Source organism: Panulirus ornatus, chromosome 4, assembly GCF_036320965.1.
Source record: "Panulirus ornatus isolate Po-2019 chromosome 4, ASM3632096v1, whole genome shotgun sequence".
Classification (NCBI taxonomy): Eukaryota; Metazoa; Arthropoda; class Malacostraca; order Decapoda; family Palinuridae; genus Panulirus; species Panulirus ornatus.
Genome location: NC_092227.1, coordinates 50,237,088 through 50,256,893, shown reverse-complemented (window position 1 = coordinate 50,256,893; position 19,806 = coordinate 50,237,088). Strand labels below are relative to the sequence as shown.

The 19,806-nt window shown below is 42.1% G+C and overlaps 1 protein-coding gene across 6 annotated transcripts in view; it reads right to left on the bottom strand.

Moving 5' to 3' along the window:
• The window catches only part of LOC139766213 (DNA excision repair protein ERCC-8-like), a 137,429-nt gene that overhangs the window by 116,264 nt on the left and 1,359 nt on the right, over positions 1 to 19,806 (bottom strand). The window lies entirely within an intron of this gene.

The window sequence follows — 19,806 nt, the reverse complement described above, 5'->3', positions numbered from 1 at the left end:
TAAACAGAGAAGACGTAGTAAAAACTTTGCGAAATATGAAAGCCAGCAAGGCAGTGGGTTTGGATGGTATTGCAGTGGAATTTATTAAAAGAGGGGGTGAATGTATTGTTGACTGGTTGGTAAGGTTATCTAATGTATGTATGACTCATGGTGAGGTGCCTGAGGATTGGTGGAATGCTTGCATAGTGCCATTGTACAAAGGCAAAGGGGATAAAAGTGAGTGCTCAAATTACAGAGGTATAAGTTTGTTGAGTATTCCTAGGAAATTATATGGGAGGATATTAATTGAGAAGGTGAAGGCATGTACAGAGCATCAGATTGGGGAAGAGCAGGGTCGTTTCAGAACTGGTAGAGGATGTGTGGATCAGGTGTTTGTTTTGAAGAATGTATGTGAGAAATACTTAGAAAAGCAAATGGATTTGTATGTAGCATTTACGGATCTGGAGAAGGCATATGATAGAGTTGATAGAGATGCTCTGTGGAAGGTATTAAGAATATATGGTGTGGGAGGCAAGTTGTTAGAAGCAGTGAAAAGTTTTTATTGAGGATGTAAGGCATGTGTACGTGTAGGAAGAGAGGAAAGTGATTGGTTCTCAGTGAATGTAGGTTTGCGGCAGGGGTGTGTGATGTCTCCATGGTTGTTAAATTTGTTTATGGATGGGGTTGTTAGGGAGGTGAATGCAAGAGTTCTGGAAAGAGGGGCAAGTGTGCAGTCTGTTGTGGATGAGAGAGCTTGGGAAGTGAGTCAGTTGTTGTTCGCTGATGATACAGTGTGGTGGCTGATTCGTGTGAGAAACTGCAGAAGCTGGTAACTGAGTTTGGTAAAGTGTGTGAAAGAAGAAAGCTGAGAGTAAATGTGAATAAGAGCAAGGTTATTAGGTACAGTAGGGTTGAGGGACAAGTCAACTGGGAGGTAAGTTTGAATGGTGAGAAACTGGAGGAAGTGAAGTGTTTTAGATATCTGGGAGTGGATCTGGCAGCGGATGGAACCATGGAAGTGGAAGTGAATCATAGGGTGGGGGAGGGGGCGAAAGTTCTGGGAGCGTTGAAGAATGTGTGGAAGTCGAGAACTTTATATCGGAAAGCAAAAATGGGTATATTTGAAGGAATAGTGGTTCCAACAATGTTATATGGTTGCGAGGCATGGGCTATAGATAGAGTTGTGCGGAGGAGGGTGGATGTGCTGGAAATGAGATGTTTGAGGGCAATATGTGGTGTGAGGTGGTTTGATTAAGTAATAATAGGGTAAGAGAGATGTGTGGTAATAAAAAGAGTGTGGATGAGAGAGCAGAAGAGGGTGTTTTGAAATGATTTGGTCACATGGAGATAATGAGTGAGGAAAGATTGACAAAGAGGATATATGTGTCAGAGGTGGAGGGAACGAGGAGAAGTGGGAGACCGAATTGTAGGTGGAAAGATGGAGTGAAAAAGATTTTGAGTGGTCTGGGCCTGAACATGCAGGAGCATGAATGGTGTGCAAGGAATAGAGTGAATTGGAATGATGTGGTATACCGGGGTCGATGTACTGTCAATAGATTGAACCAGGGCATGTGAAGCATCTGGGGCAAACCTTGGAAAGTTGTGTGGGGCCTGGATGTGGAAAGGGAGCTGTGGTTTCGGTGCATTATTACATGACAGCTAGAGATTGAGTGTGAATGAATGTGGTCTTTCTTGTCTTTTCCTAGCGCTACCTCGCGCACATGTGGGGGGAGGGGGTTGTTTTTTCATGTATGGCGGGATGGCGATGGGAATGAATAAAGGCAGACAGTATGTATTATGTACATGTGTATATATGTACATGTCTGTGTGTGTATATATATGTATACGTTGAGATGTATAGGTATGTATATTTGCGTGTGCTGACATGTATGTATATACATGTGTATGTGAGTGGGTTGGGCCATTCTTTCGTCTGTTTCCTTGAGCTACCTCCCTAACGTGGGAGACAGCGACAAAGCAAAATAAATAAAGAAAATAAATAAATAATTTGCACTGGCAAAGAAATAAAAGGACTGGACTGTGCAACAGTGGAGTATGCTGATGTATTTCAGAAATAATGGTGAAACACTTAAAATGTGTTATGATCTGTGGTTGCCTTAATGGTGCAATGGGTAAGGGAGGGTTGTATTTCTTGTCTAAAAACACTATAATGAATGCTGGAGGACCACCTGCTTCCTTTTTGTGTGGTTCACAGGCATAATCACTTTATGTGGGATAATGCTCTCTGACATACGGCTAGATATGTTGTGAACTTTTTATCAAAGTATTCAATAGGTGGAGTGGCCTGAAAACGCCCTAGACCTTAACTCAGTTGAGAACTACTACAACCAGATGAAAGTCAAGGTTGCTTCCTGTAACACCTTACCAGTACCTTTTCTCATTCAAGAGATTAAACCCATATGGACCCAAAACATGTACCTAAAATACTTCAGGCACCTTGCCAGTTTCATGCCTAGATGTCTGCAGATGGTAATCAAGGCCAAAGGATAGATGACAAAAGTAACAAAATCTGTAACATTTAATTTTTTCTACTTTTTCTGGTACTGTGAAAGGGGAGGTGGCAATTCTTTTATGGTGGACATGGTTTTTTGTGGATACTGTATATTTGTATCAAAAAATGAGCAATGAGTTGGGGGAATACAGGTATCACTCATTCATAATAACCTCACAAGAACCAAGTTTACAGTGAAACAATTTATATTTCACTATAAAAGTTTTAACTTATTTAGTTGTAGGCTAGGCTAGAATCTTATCTTGTTGTAGGCTTGGCTAAAATTTCAAATTATTTAGTTGTAAGTTAGAACAGAATCTTAATTTATTTAGTTGCATGTAATAAAACATTTGAAAAAAATTAAACCTTTACATTTTTAAACTTGCCTAAAAGTGATAGAAAACTATAAAAGAGTGATAAATCACCAATTCCTTTTTAATCCCTCAGCAAGGTAGCACTGGGAGCAATTAAGCAATCTCATTTACTCATGTCTACTCTCTTACTGTTTTGCATAATACACCTAAACTAAAGCACACTATCCAGAGCCAAGCCCCTTAAGTGATTTCATGGTTTACCTTGCCTGCTTTATATGCCATAATTCAGCCTGCTGACAACACATTGCCCAACACATATCACGTCAATGCAGTAAATTCTATCCTATGCATCTCTCACCCTCCTAAATATTCAAGTTTACATACCTCAAAACCTCCAGCAATTCCATCCAACCATTCCCTCCTAAGTCTCCTCCTCCTCTTCCTTGCCTTCTCCAATTCTGACATGTCAGTCTTTCTTTGTTTATCCTCTCTGTATGTCTAAACCATTTCAGCACAACCAGGGCAGTGGCAGTATCATAACCAATGAGGTAGGAGGTGATGCTAGTGTAGAAAGTAATGAAGCTTGAAATTTGGAAAAATAATGAGTTTCAGCACCTCAAGGGGTACTCTAGTTTAACTGGAGTAGCCAAGTCTCACTCTGCCTTCTCATGGTGACCTCATCAGTACACCCCTTAGGGGTGAAACTAAAGGGGGAGGTGTTGCCAAATTACAACAGGGCAATAGTTTTAAACTTGGATAAACATCTGAAGTGTACAGTTACTTTTAGTTTTGAAAAATTTGAGCCTCGCTGCCTCTAGAAACATTGCTGGAATTGCCCTCTGCCTCTGACCTGTCAAGAGTGAGCCACAAAAGACTAATAAGTGGCACTGGAGTCTACCAATTATGCTGAGGGTTAAAAGGAATGAGCGACTGAGGGTGATGCTACTGAATATGAATGGGATGACTGGGGAGAATACAAGAAGGGAGATTGAGGAGAGGTGTAAAACTTGTAGCATGGATGTGCTAGGGATTGGGGAAACCCATATCCTAGGGAAGGGCGTGAAGTGTAAATGGAAATGATGAATGTAAGTTATGAGAGGGCATGGAAGGAGGTGTGGTTTGGATGGGAATGAGTAAAAATTATTGGGGAGAGGAAAAGAAGTAGGGGGGTGTTACAGAGCATGGATGGAATGGATCAAGAATAGTATGGATGAAAAGAAAGACTGGGATTGTGAAATATGCATCGGTAGGTGTATATGTATTGATTGAGAGGGTGAAGGCATGTACAGAGCATCAGATTGGGGAAGAGCAGTGTGGTTTCAGAAGTGGTAGAGGATGTGTGGATCAGGTGTTTGCTTTGAAGAATGTATGTGAGAAATACTTAGAAAAGCAAATGGATTTGTATGTAGCATTTATGGATCTGGAGAAGGCATATGATAGAGTTGATAGAGATGCTCTGTGGAAGGTATTAAGAATATATGGTGTGGGAGGCAAGTTGTTAGAAGCAGTGAAAAGTTTTTATCGAGGATTTAAGGCATGTGTACGTGTAGGAAGTGAGGGAAGTAATTGGTTCTCAGTGAATGTTGGTTTGCGGCAGGGGTGTGTGATGTCTCCATGGTTGTTTAATTTGTTTATGGATGGGGTTGTTAGGGAGGTGAATGCAAGAGTTTTGGAAAGAGGGGCAAGTATGAAGTCTGTTGTGGATGAGAGAGCTTGGGAAGTGAGTCAGTTGTTGTTCGCTGATGATACAGTGCTGGTGGCTGATTCATGTGAGAAACTGCAGAAGCTGGTGACTGAGTTTGGTAAAGTGTGTGAAAGAAGAAAGTTAAGAGTAAATGTCAATAAGAGCAAGGTTATTAGGTACAGTAGGGTTGAGGGTCAAGTCAATTGGGAGGTAAGTTTGAATGGAGAAAAACTGGAGGAAGTAAAGTGTTTTAGATATCTCGGAGTGGATCTGGCAGTGGATGGAACCATGGAAGCGGAAGTGAATCACAGGGTGGGGGAGGGGGTGAAAATCCTGGGAGCCTTGAAGAATGTGTGGAAGTCGAGAACATCATCTCGGGAAGCAAAAATGGGTATGTTTGAAGGAATAGTGGTTCCAACAATGTTGTATGGTTGCGAGGCATAGGCTATGGATAGAGTTGTGCGCAGGAGGGTGGATGTGCTGGAAATGAGATGTTTGAGGACAATGTGTGGTGTGAGGTGGTTTGATCAAGTAAGTAATGTAAGGGTAAGAGAGATATGTGGAAATAAAAAGAGCATGGTCGAGAGAGCAGAGGAGGGTGTTTTGAAATGGTTTGGTCACATGGAGAGAATGAGTGAGGAAAGATTGACCATGAGGATATATGTGTCGCAGGTGGAGGGAACGAGGAGAAGTGGGAGACCAAATTGGAGGTGGAAAGATGGAGTGAAAAAGATTCTGAGTGATCGGGGCCTGAACATGCAGGAGGGTGAAAGGCGGGCAAGGAATAGAGTGAATTGGATCGATGTGGTATACCGGGGTTGACGTGCTGTCAGTGGATTGAATCAGGGCATGTGAAGCGTCTGGGGTAAACCATGGAAAGTTGTGTGGGGCCTGGATGTGGAAAGGGAGCTGTGGTTTCGGGCATATTGCATGACAGCTAGAGACTGAGTGTGAACGAATAGGGCCTTGTTGTCTTTTCCTAGCGCTACCTTGCACACATGAGGGGGGGAGGGGGATAGTATTCCATGTGTGGCGAGGTGGCGATGGGAATAAATAAAGGCAGACAGTGCGAATTGTGTGCATGGGTATATATGTATGTGTCTGTGTGTGTATATATATGTGTACATTGAGATGTATAGGTATGTATATTTGCGTGTGTGGACGTGTATGTATATACATGTGTATGGGGGTGGGTTGGGCCATTTCTTTCGTCTGTTTCCTTACGCTACCTCACAAACGCGGGAGACAGCAACAAAGCAAAATAAAAAAATAAGTATGTGTATATGTGCCTATGAATATGAAGTCTATTTGAGGTAAGGAGGAAATGAAGCTTTTTTGGAGGAATCTGAATGACTGTATAAACAATTTTGAGAATGAGATAAACGTGGTCATATTAGGTGCTGTGAATGCAAAAGTGGGATGTGATGGAATTGGTGAGATAGTTGGTAAATGGGGAGTGCCTGTAGTAAATGAGAATGGAAGCTATCTTATGGACATTTGTGCTGAGAGGGGGGTTTATTTCTTGTGTACACCTATTTTCAGCACAAGATGATCCACAGACATACATGGATGAGGAATGAGGGAAGAGAAGAGCAAAAAGGCTTTGACTGACTATGTGGAAGTGGATGAAAAATTGAGAAAGGCTATGCTGGATGCTAGAGTTGTAAGAGGATTCTTTGGAGACTGACCATTTTGCAGTTCTTGTGGGGATGAGGATAAGGGAGAAGTGGAGGTATAGTATAAGATAGAATGAAGGGGTAAAAGAGTTGGGCAAGCGGGAAGACGAATCACAAAAAATACAGGGAGGTATATGAAAGGAAGGTAATTGATAGCTTGGATGGAAGTGCAGTGAATGTAGGAATTCAGTCATGGGTGAATGAGGTTTTTAAAATGTTTAGAGAATATTAGTAAAGATATACAATTAGTAGTTAGATACAAGGTAGTGAGGTACAGGAATAAAAAGGGCAATACATGGTGGACAGAAGAGATTACAAATGCTGTGGAAGAGAATAAAAAGGCATAAGGTAGAGCACTCAATAGGAATGTACCAGTGGAAGTTCAACAAAGGAGGAGAGAAGAATAAACAATATGTAAGCAGAATGTTAAGAAACTGATAGAGAAAAGTAAAGAGAGAGTAGATGAAGATATTGGAAGAAATTTAAGTGAAAAGTTTTGGGATAATAAGGAACTATACTGGAAGGTGGTGAAAAAGGAAAGGGGTGGATGTAAGAGTAGAAATATTGATGTAAGAAGTAAGGTGATGTGAGGAGATGGAGTGAGTATTTTGAAGGTTTGTTGAATGTGTTTGATGATAGAGTGGCAGATATAGGGTGTTTTGGTCGAGGTGGTGTGCAAAGTGAGAGGGTTAGGGAAGATGATTTGGTAAACAGAGAAGAGGTAGTAAAAGCTTTGCGGAAGATGAAAGCCGGCAAGACAGCAGGTTTGGATGGTATTGCGGTGGAATTTATTAAAAAAGGGGGTGACTGTATTGTTGACTGGTTGGTAAGGTTATTTAATGTATGTATGACTCATGGTGAGGTGCCTGAGGATTGGCGGAATGCGTGCATAGTGCCATTGTACAAAGGCAAAGGGAATAAGAGTGAGTGCTCAAATTACAGAGGTATAAGTTTGTTGAGTATTCCTGGTAAATTATATGGGAGGATATTGATTGAGAGGGTGAAGGCATGTACAGAGCATCAGATTGGGGAAGAGCAGTGTGGTTTCAGAAGTGGTAGAGGATGTGTGGATCAGGTGTTTGCTTTGAAGAATGTATGTGAGAAATACTTAGAAAAGCAAATGGATTTGTATGTAGCATTTATGGATCTGGAGAAGGCATATGATAGAGTTGATAGAGATGCTCTGTGGAAGGTATTAAGAATATATGGTGTGGGAGGCAAGTTGTTAGAAGCAGTGAAAAGTTTTTATCGAGGGTGTAAGGCATGTGTACATGTAGGAAGAGAGGAAAGTGATTGGTTCTCAGTGAATGTAGGTTTGCGGCAGGGGTGTGTGATGTCTCCATGGTTGTTTAATTTGTTTATGGATCTCCCATGTTAGGGAGGTGAATGCAAGAGTTTTGGAAAGAGGGGCAAGTATGAAGTCTGTTGGGGATGAGAGAGCTTGGGAAGTGAGTCAGTTGTTGTTCGCTGATGATACAGTGCTGGTGGCTGATTCATGTGAGAAACTGCAGAAGCTGGTGACTGAGTTTGGTAAAGTGTGTGAAAGAAGAAAGTTAAGAGTAAATGTCAATAAGAGCAAGGTTATTAGGTACAGTAGGGTTGAGGGTCAAGTCAATTGGGAGGTGAGTTTGAATGGAGAAAAACTGGAGGAAGTGAAGTGTTTTAGATATCTGGGAGTGGATCTGGCAGTGGATGGAACCATGGAAGCGGAAGTGGATCATAGGGTGGGGGAGGGGGCGAAAATTCTGGAAGCCTTGAAGAATGTGTGGAAGTCGAGAACATTATCTCGGAAAGCAAAAATGGGTATGTTTGAAGGAATAGTGGTTCCAACAATGTTGTATGGTTGCGAGACGTGGGCTATGGATAGAGTTGTGCGCAGGAGGGTGGATGTGCTGGAAATGAGATGTTTGAGGACAATGTGTGGTGTGAGGTGGTTTGATCGAGTAAGTAACGTAAGGGTAAGAGAGATGTGTGGAAATAAAAAGAGCGTGGTTGAGAGAGCAGAAGAGGGTGTTTTGAAATGGTTCGGGCACATGGAGAGAATGAGTGAGGAAAGATTGACCAAGAGAATATATGTGTCGGAGGTGGAGGGAACGAGGAGAAGAGGGAGACCAAATTGGAGGTGGAAAGATGGAGTGAAAAAGATTTTGTGTGATCGGGGCCTGAACATGCAGGAGGGTGAAAGGAGGGCAAGGAATAGAGTGAATTGGAGCGATGTGGTATACCGGGGTTGACGTGCTGTCAGTGGATTGAATCAAGGCATGTGAAGCGTCTGGGGTAAACCATGGAAAGCTGTGTAGGTATGTATATTTGCGTGTGTGGACGTATGTATATACATGTGTATGGGGGTGGGTTGGGCCATTTCTTTCGTCTGTTTCCTTGCGCTACCTCGCAAACGCGGGAGACAGCGACAAAAAAAAAAAAAAAAAAAAAAAAAAAAGAAGTAAGGAGGGGGAACTGCTGAATCAAAAGGAGGAAGTGAAAGGAGGATGGAAAGAGTATTTCATAGACTGATGACTGTGGGAGAAGGGAAGGCACCAGTTGTTACATGCATGGGTATGGAGGATGGAAGCAAGAGAATACAAGTGCAGGGGCCTTTAGCAAAGGAGGAGGTAAGCAGGGCAATAATGAGGCTAAAAGTAGGATAAGTACCTAGAGTGGATGGGATTACGGCTGAAATGCTGAAGTACAGAGGAGAAAATGTGGTACAGCGGATGCATCTTATATGTAATTTAGCATGGAAAAGAAGGCTGTGCCTGAGGATTGTGTGAAAGCTATTATTGTTCTTTTCTTCAAGGGTAAAGGTGCAAGGGATGTATGTAGCAATTATAGGGGAATCAGTCTGTTAAGTATACCAGGAAAAGTGTATACACGGATATCAACTGACAGAGTGATGGAAGTGAGTGAATGCATAATAAGTGAAGAGCAAGGGTGTTTTAGGAAAGGAAGAGGATGTGTGGATCAGATTTTTGCAGTACAGATGACCGTGGAAAAGTATCTAGTGAAAGGTAAGAAGTTGTATACAGCTTTTATGGATATGGAGAAAGCATATGATGGAGTCGAGTGGAATGCTTTGTGAGATGTGTTAAATATATGGTTATTTCATATATTTATTTTGCGAGGTAGCACAAGGAAACAGATGAAAGAATGGCCTAACCCACCCACATACACATGTATATACATACATGTCAACACACGCAAATATACATACCTATACATCTCAACATATACATATATATATATATATATATATATATATATATATATATATATATATATATATTTTTTTTTTAATACTTTGTCGCTGTCTCCCGCGTTTGCGAGGTAGCGCAAGGAAACAGACGAAAGAAATGGCCCAACCCCCCCCATACACATGTATATACATACGTCCACACACGCAAATATACATACCTACACAGCTTTCCATGGTTTACCCCAGACGCTTCACATGCCTTGATTCAATCCACTGACAGCACGTCAGCCCCGGTATACCACATCGCTCCAATTCACTCTATTCCTTGCCCTCCTTTCACCCTCCTGCATGTTCAGGCCCCGATCACACAAAATCTTTTTCACTCCATCTTTCCACCTCCAATTTGGTCTCCCTCTTCTCCTCGTTCCCTCCACCTCCGACACATATATCCTCTTGGTCAATCTTTCCTCACTCATTCTCTCCATGTGACCAAACCATTTCAAAACACCCTCTTCTGCTCTCTCAACCACGCTCTTTTTATTTCCACACATCTCTCTTACCCTTACGTTACTTACTCGATCAAACCACCTCACACCAAACATTGTCCTCAAACATCTCATTTCCAGCACATCCATCCTCCTGCGCACAACTCTATCCATAGCCCACGCCTCGCAACCATACAACATTGTTGGAACCACTATTCCTTCAAACATACCCATTTTTGCTTTCCGAGATAATGTTCTCGACTTCCACACATTCTTCAAGGCTCCCAGAATTTTCGTCCCCTCCCCCACCCTATGATCCACTTCCGCTTCCATGGTTCCATCCGCTGCCAGATCCACTCCCAGATATCTAAAACACTTCACTTCCTCCAGTTTTTCTCCATTCAAACTCACCTTCCAATTGAATTGACCCTCAACCCTACTGTACCTAATAACCTTGCTCTTATTCACATTTACTCTTAACTTTCTTCTTTCACACACTTTACCAAACTCAGTCACCAGCTTCTGCAGTTTCTCACATGAATCAGCCACCAGCGCTGTATCATCAGCGAACAACAACTGACTCACTTCCCAAGCTCTCTCATCCCCAACAGACTTCATACTTGCCCCTCTTTCCAAAACTCTTGCATTCACCTCCCTAACAACCCCATCCATAAACAAATTAAACAACCATGGAGACATCACACACCCCTGCCGCAAACCTACATTCACTGAGAACCAATCACTTTCCTCTCTTCCTACACGTACACATGCCTTACATCCTCGATAAAAACTTTTCACTGCTTCTAACAACTTGCCTCCCACACCATATATTCTTAATACCTTCCACAGAGCATCTCTATCAACTCTATCATATGCCTTCTCCAGATCCATAAATGCTACATACAAATCCATTTGCTTTTCTAAGTATTTCTCACATACATTCTTCAAAGCAAACACCTGATCCACACATCCTCTACCACTTCTGAAACCACACTGCTCTTCCCCAATCTGATGCTCTGTACATGCCTTCACCCTCTCAATCAATACCCTCCCATATAATTTGCCAGGAATACTCAACAAACTTATACCTCTGTAATTTGAGCACTCACTCTTATCCCCTTTGCCTTTGTACAATGGCACTATGCACGCATTCCGCCAATCCTCAGGCACCTCACCATGAGTCATACATACATTAAATAACCTTACCAACCAGTCAACAATACAGTCACCCCCTTTTTTAATAAATTCCACTGCAATACCATCCAAACCTGCTGCCTTGCCGGCTTTCATCTTCCGCAAAGCTTTCACTACCTCTTCTCTGTTTACCAACTCATTTTCCCTAACCCTCGCACTTTGCACACCACCTCGACCAAAACACCCTATATCTGCCACTCTATCATCAAACACATTCAACAAACCTTCAAAATACTCACTCCATCTCCTTCTCACATCACCACTACTTGTTATCACCTCCCCATTTGCGCCCTTCACTGAAGTTCCCATTTTCTCCCTTGTCTTATGCACTTTATTTACCTCCTTCCAGAACATCTTTTTATTCTCCCTAAAATTTAATGATACTCTCTCACCCCAACTCTCATTTGCCCTTTTTTTCACCTCTTGCACCTTTCTCTTAACCTCATGTCTCTTTCTTTTATACGTCTCCCACTCACTTTCATTTTTTCCCTGCAAAAATCGTCCAAATGCCTCTCTCTTCTCTTTCACTAATACTCTTACTTCTTCATCCCACCACTCACTACCCTTTCTAATCAACCCACCTCCCACTCTTCTCATGCCACAAGCATCTTTTGCGCAATCCATCACTGATTCCCTAAATACATCCCATTCCTCCCCACTCCCCTTACTTCCATTGTTCTCACCTTTTTCCATTCTGTACTCGGTCTCTCCTGGTACTTCCTCACACAAGTCTCCTTCCCAAGCTCACTTACTCTCACCACCCTCTTCACCCCAACATTCACTCTTTTTTTCTGAAAACCCATACAAATCTTCACCTTAGCCTCCACAAGATAATGATCAGACATCCCTCCAGTTGCACCTCTCAGCACATTAACATCCAAAAGTCTCTCTTTCGCGCGCCTGTCAATTAACACGTAATCCAATAACGCTCTCTGGCCATCTCTCCTACTTACATACGTATACTTATGTATATCTCGCTTTTTAAACCAGGTATTCCCAATCACCAGTCCTTTTTCAGCACATAAATCTACAAGCTCTTCACTATTTCCATTTACAACACTGAACACACCATGTATACCAATTATTCCCTCAACTGCCACATTACTCACCTTTGCATTCAAATCACCCATCACTATAACCCGGTCTCGTGCATCAAAATCACTAACACACTCATTCAGCTGCTCCCAAAACACTTGCCTCTCATGATCTTTCTTCTCATGCCCAGGTGCATATGCACCAATAATCACCCATCTCTCTCCATCAACTTTCAGTTTTACCCATATTAATCGAGAATTTACTTTCTTACATTCTATCACATACTCCCACAACTCCTGTTCCAGGAGTACTGCTACTCCTTCCCTTGCTCTTGTCCTCTCACTAACCCCTGACTTTACTCCCAAGACATTCCCAAACCACTCTTCCCCTTTACCCTTGAGCTTCGTTTCACTCAGAGCCAAAACATCCAGGTTCCTTTCCTCAAACATACTACCTATCTCTCCTTTTTTCACATCTTGGTTACATCCACACACATTTAGACACCCCAGTCTGAGCCTTCGAGGAGGATGAGCACTCCCCGCGTGACTCCTTCTTCTGTTTCCCATTTTAGAAAGTTAAAAAATACAAGGAGGGGAGGATTTCTGGCCCCCCGCTCCCGTCCCCTCTAGTCGCCTTCTACGACACGCGAGGAATGCGTGGGAAGTATTCTTTCACCCCTATCCCCAGGGAGAAGGCATATGATAGAGTTGATAGAGATGCTCTGAGGAAGGTATTAAGAATATATGGTGTGGGAGGAAAGTTGTTAGAAGCAGTGAAAAGTTTTTATCGAGGATGTAAGGCATGTGTACGTGTAGGAAGAGAGGAAAGTGATTGGTTCTCAGTGAATGTAGGTTTGCGGCAGGGGTGTGTGATGTCTCCATGGTTGTTTAATTTGTTTATGGATCTCCCATGTTAGGGAGGTGAATGCAAGAGTTTTGGAAAGAGGGGCTAGTATGAAGTCTGTTGGGGATGAGAGAGCTTGGGAAGTGAGTCAGTTGTTGTTCGCTGATGATACAGCGCTGGTGGCTGATTCATGTGAGAAACTGCAGAAGCTGGTGACTGAGTTTGGTAAAGTGTGTGAAAGAAGAAAGTTAAGAGTAAATGTGAATAAGAGCAAGGTTATTAGGTACAGTAGGGTTAAGGGTCAAGTCAATTGGGAGGTGAGTTTGAATGGAGAAAAACTGGAGGAAGTGAAGTGTTTTAGATATCTGGGAGTGAATCTGGCAGCGGATGGAACCATGGAAGCGGAAGTGGATCATAGGGTGGGGGAGGGGGCGAAAATTCTGGGAGCCTTGAAGAATGTGTGGAAGTCGAGAACATTATCTCGGAAAGCAAAAATGGGTATGTTTGAAGGAATAGTGGTTCCAACAATGTTGTATGGTTGCGAGGCGTGGGCTATGGATAGAGTTGTGCACAGGAGGATGGATGTGCTGGAAATGAGATGTTTGAGGACAATGTGTGGTGTGAGGTGGTTTGATCGCGTAAGTAACGTAAGGGTAAGAGAGATGTGTGGAAATAAAAAGAGCGTGGTTGAGAGAGCAGAAGAGGGTGTTTTGAAATGGTTTGGGCACATGGAGAGAATGAGTGAGGAAAGATTGACCAAGAGGATATATGTGTCGGAGGTGGAGGGAACGAGGAGAAGAGGGAGACCAAATTGGAGGTGGAAAGATGGAGTGAAAAAGATTTTGTGTGATCGGGGCCTGAACATTCAGGAGGGTGAAAGGAGGGCAAGGAATAGAGTGAATTGGAGCGATGTGGTATACCAGGGTTGACGTGCTGTCAGTGGATTGAATCAGGGCATGTGAGGCGTCTGGGGTAAACCATGGAGGGCTGTGTAGGTATGTATATTTGCGTGTGTGGACGTATGTATATACATGTGTATGGGGGTGGGTTGGGCCATTTCTTTCGTCTGTTTCCTTGCGCTACCTCGCAAACGCGGGAGACAGCGACAAAGCAAAAAAAAAAAAAAAAAAAATATACATATATATATATATATATATATATATATATATATATATATATATATATACATACACCTACACGCATATATACACACACACACACACATATACATATATGTACATATGAAAAAAGTAAGAAATAGTTTAGAAAACTGAAACTTCTAGCTTGAAATGAAATGAGAAAATGAATGTCACATAATGGTTCAACCTCCGGCTATGGAAAAGGGAAATGTATAATTTATTTACACAAACGTCAATAGTAGTTCTCATCAATTTAACCACTGTATCAATAAGCTTCAATGTCTAAGCTACATTTTTTCCCTGGGGATGGGGGAGAAAGAATACTTCCCACGTATTCCCTGCGTGTCGTAGAAGGCGACTAAAAGGGGAGGGAGCGGGGGCCTGGAAATCCTCCCCTCTCATTATTTCTTTTTAATTTTCCAAAAGAAGGAACAGAGAAGGGGGCCAGGTGAGGATATTCCCTCACAGGCCCAGTTCTCTGCTCTTAACGCTACCTCGCTAACGCGGGATATGGCGAATAGTTTGAAAGAAAAAGAAAGATATATATATATATACATATATATATACATATATATATATATATATATATATATATATATATATATATATATATATATATATATATATTTTTTTTTTTTAATACTTTGTCGCTGTCTCCCGCGTTTGCGAGGTAGCGCAAGGAAACAGACGAAAGAAATGGCCCAACCCCCCCCATACACATGTATATACATACGTCCACACACGCAAATATACATACCTACACAGCTTTCCATGGTTTACCCCAGACGCTTCACATGCCTTGATTCAATCCACTGACAGCACGTCAGCCCTGGTATATTATTATATATTATTATTTTTTTATTATACTTTGTCGCTGTCTCCCGCGTTTGCGAGGTAGCGCAAGGAAACAGACGAAAGAAATGGCCCAACCCCCCCCCCCCATACACATGTATATACATACGTCCACACACGCAAATATACATACCTACACAGCTTTCCATGGTTTACCCCAGACGCTTCACATGCCTTGATTCAATCCACTGACAGCACGTCAACCCCGGTATACCACATCGCTCCAATTCACTCTATTCCTTGCCCTCCTTTCACCCTCCTGCATGTTCAGGCCCCGATCACACAAAATCTTTTTCACTCCATCTTTCCACCTCCAATTTGGTCTCCCTCTTCTCCTCGTTCCCTCCACCTCCGACACATATATCCTCTTGGTCAATCTTTCCTCACTCATTCTCTCCATGTGACCAAACCATTTCAAAACACCCTCTTCTGCACTCTCAACCACACTCTTTTTATTACCACACATCTCTCTTATCCTTTCATTACTCACTCGATCAAACCTCCTCACACCACATATTGTCCTCAAACATCTCATTTCCTGCACATCCACCCTCCTCCGCACAACTCTATCTACAGCCCACACCTCACAACCATATAACATTGTTGGAACCACTATTCCTTCAAACATACCCACTTTTACTCTCCGAGATAATGTTCTTGACTTCCACACATTCTTCAACGCTCCCAGAACTTTCACCCCCTCCCCCACCCTATGATTCATTTCCGCTTCCATGGTTCCATCCGCTGCCAGATCCACTCCCAAATATCTAAAACATTTCACTTCCTCCAGTGTCTCTCCATTCAAACTTACATCCCAACTGACTTGTCCCTTAACCCTACTGTACCTAATAACCTTGCTCTTATTCACATTTTCTCTCAGCTTTCTTCTTTCACACACTTTACCAAACTCAGTCACCAGCTTCTGCAGTTTCTCACACGAATCAGCCACCAGCGCTGTATCATCAGCAAACAACAACTGACTCACTTACCAAGCTCTCTCATCCACAACAGACTGCATACTTGCCCCTTTTTCCAAAGCTCTTGCATTCACCTCCATAACTACCCCATCCATAAACAAATTAAACAACTATGGAGACATCACACACCCCTGCCGCAAACCAACATTCACTGAGAACCAATCACTTTCCTCTCTTCCTACACGTACATATGCCTCACATCCTTGATAAAAACTTTTCACTGCTTCTAACGACTTGCCCCCACACCATATATTCTTAATACCTTCCACAGAGCATCTCTATCAACTCTATTATATGCATTCTCCAAATCCACAAATGCTACATACAAATCCATTTGCTTTTCTAAGTATTTCTCACATACATTCTTCAAAGCAAACACCTGATCCACACATCCTCTCCCACTTCTGAAACCACACTGCTCTTCCCCAATCTGATGCTCTGTACATGCCTTCACCCTCTCAATCAATAGGGGGAAAACTGTTGGATGGTATAAAAGCCTTCTATAGAGGAGCATATGCATGTGTAATAGTGGATGGAGAGCTGAGCAAAAGTTTCGTGATACATGTAGGTGTGAAGCAGGGCTGTGCAATGTCACCATGGCTTTTTAATATATATATGGATGGAGTGATAAGAGAGATGAAAGCAGAGGTAGGGAATAGAGATGCAGAGAAGGAGTGTGGTGGTGAAATATGGTGGCTAGTGGCAAGCCTGTTTGCAGATGATACTTTATTGTTTGTGGAGAGTGAAGAGGAGTTGCAGAAGGTTGTAACTGCATTTCATGCTGTGTGTAAGCAGAGGAGATTGAAGGTAAATGCAAGTAAAAGTACAATAATGGTGTGTGAAAGAAAATGGAGTGAAAGTATTGATTTTGTAAAACCATACAGAATGAAAGAGGAAAGTGTCCTAAGTTGTGCTGTGGATAAGGGGGAAGGGGGTTTGAAAGAAGTGAGGGAATTTAAGTATCAGGGAGCTGTCTTGGGTAAGTGTGGTGATATGGAAGAAGAGATAAGGGAGAGAGCAGTACAGGGTAGAAGAGTCATTGAGTCTCTTAACAGAATAATGAAGGGTAGAGGTGTATGTATGGAAGTGAAGAAAGGTTTAAGGGACAGCATAGTCTTCCCAACCATGACCTATGCAGCCGAAACATGGATATGGAGTGAGGCACAGAGGTCAAGAATCTAGGCTATGGAAATGAGCTATCTGAGAAGAGCATGTGGCATGACTAGATGGAATGAAGAAAAAAATGAAAGCTATTACTGTTCCTTAATTCAAAGAAAAAGGTGCAAAGGATGTATGTAGCAATCATAGGGGAATAAGTATGTTAAGTATACCAGGAAAAGTGTATGAAAGGATATTAATTGACAGAATGATGGTAGTGACTGAATGCAGAATAAAAGAAGAGCAAGAGGGTTCTAGGAAAGGATGGGGATGTGTGAATCTGATTTTTGTAGTAAAGATGACCATGGAAAAGCATTTAGTGAAAGGTAAGAAGTTGTATACAGCTTTTATGGATCTGGAGAAAGCGTATGACAGAGTTAAGTGGAATGCTTTTTGGGATGTGTTAAGGATATATGGTATAGGGGAAAACTGTTGGATGGTATAAAAGCCTTCTATAGAGGAGCAAATGCATGTGTAATAGTGGATGGAGAGCTGAGCAAAAGTTTTGGGATACACATAGGATGGGGATGTGTGAATCAGATTTTTGTAGTAAAGATGACCATGGAAAAGCATTTAGTGAAAGGTAAGAAGTTGTATACAGCTTTTATGGATCTGGAGAAAGCGTATGACAGAGTTAAGTGGAATGCTTTTTGGGATGTGTTAAGGATATATGGTATAGGGGAAAACTGTTGGATGGTATAAAAGCCTTCTATAGAGGAGAAAATGCATGTGTAATAGTGGATGGAGAGCTGAGCAAAAGTTCTGGGATACACATAGGTGTGAAGCAGAGTTGCATGACGTCACCATGGCTTTTTAACATATATATGGATAGAGTGATAAGAGATGAAAGCAAAACTAGGGAAAAGTGGTGCAGAGATGGAGTGTGGTGGTGAAATATGGTGACTAGTGGAAAGCCTGTCTGTGGACGATACTGTGTTGTTTGCAGAGAGTGAAGAGGAGTTCCAGGAGATTGTAACTGTGTTTCATAATGTGTGTAACCAGAGGAGATTGAAGATAAATGCAGGTAAAAGTAAAGTAATGGTGTTTGAAAGAAAATGGAGAGAAAGTATTGATTTTGTAAAACCATACAGAATGAAAGAAGAAAGTGTCCCAAGTTGTGCTGTGGAAGAAGAGAGGGGAATTTAAGCATCAGGGAGCCGTCTTGGGTAGGTGTGGTGATATGGAAGGAGAGATAAGAGAGAGAGCAGTACAGGGGAGAAGAGTCATTGGATCCCTTAACAGAATGATGAAGGGTAAACGTGTAAGTATGGAAGTGAACAGAGGATTAAGGAACAGCACAGGCCTCCCAACCCTGACCTATGCAGCCAAAATATGGATGTGGAATGAGGCACAGGGGTCAAGACAAGAATCCAGGCTGTGGAAATGAGCTATTTAAGAAAAGCATGTGGCATGACTAGATGGAATTAAGAAAAAATTAAAGGTTGCATGAGAGATGTGGTATGGCAAGGAATGCAAAGGGAATGAACTGTGAAGTGGTAAAGTGGGTGAAACACAATACTTTGAGGTGGACTGGGCAATTAGACATGTGGAAAGAATGCAAGACTGGGAGTTTACAAGGAGAGTGTACGATAGCACAATTAAAGGGGATGGTGTGAATGGAAGATCATCTGTGACATGAGCAAATAGGGTGGAGGAATACTGGGGAAGAGAAATAAAGGGAGAATGCATGGAATAGTGTATGCAAGGGAAGCATGTAAGGACAGGGATAAGTGGAGACTCTTTTAACATGACCATACCTTGATGGGAGTTCCTAAAAGGAATGGGCATCAGAGATGTAGATAGATAGAACTGCACTTATTACATCTTGTTCTAACATTTTCATCCCTTACCCCATCAATCAAGCCAACGCACTCCAGATATCATCATCAAGCATTTCATTTTCAACATGTCTACCTTCCCTCTTCCTTTTGCATTCATGAATGAAAATTCAGGACAACACATACACTTGAAGAGATATACCTGCATCTGGAAACAATCACTTTTCTCCTTTCCTACTTGCATACAAGCCTTACTTTACCAGCATAACCAGCAAACACTCCTCACTCCATTTACTAACTTTCCTCCAACACCATAGGATTGTGACACCTTCTGCAAACCATATCTGTCAACCCTCCATAAATGCTACACACAAATCCCACTCTTTCTCACTTGGATTCTTCAAAGGTCCACACATCTACCACTCCTGAAGCCATACTGCTCCTCCCCCATCAGATGTTCTGTACATGCCCTCTCAATGATCTTACCAGGTGTACCAAACAGACTTATTCCCATGTATTTCAATCATACACTTTTGTCGCTCGTTTTTCTTCTTTATAAGAGCACTATGCTGCTACATACACTGTCCTGTGTGGCTACTTGGTGGCAGCATGAAGTAGAGGTTAGAGTTCGAGTTAGAGTGACCACAGACATGAATTGCTGCTTTATACATTGTCCTGTAAGTAGACTTAGTGAGAATAAGGGTAAGGCAGAAGGGTATATCAAAGTGGGCTTTAGCTTGTATTGTTGTCTTTCTATAGTGTGCTGAATGATAACTTAATGAGGTTTAGCATGAGGGGAGGTTTGGGTGATCCCAGGACTAGATTGCTCTCCTATCATGTATGTTAACTTGGTGAGGTTGAAGGTGAAGCTGATAGTAAGAATGTGTGTGAGGTTAAGGATGAGGTGTGTAAGTTTGAAGATTACGTTAGGATGAGCACTGGCTTGAATTACTGTCTTTTGAGATGACAATGACATTTCGGCCACCA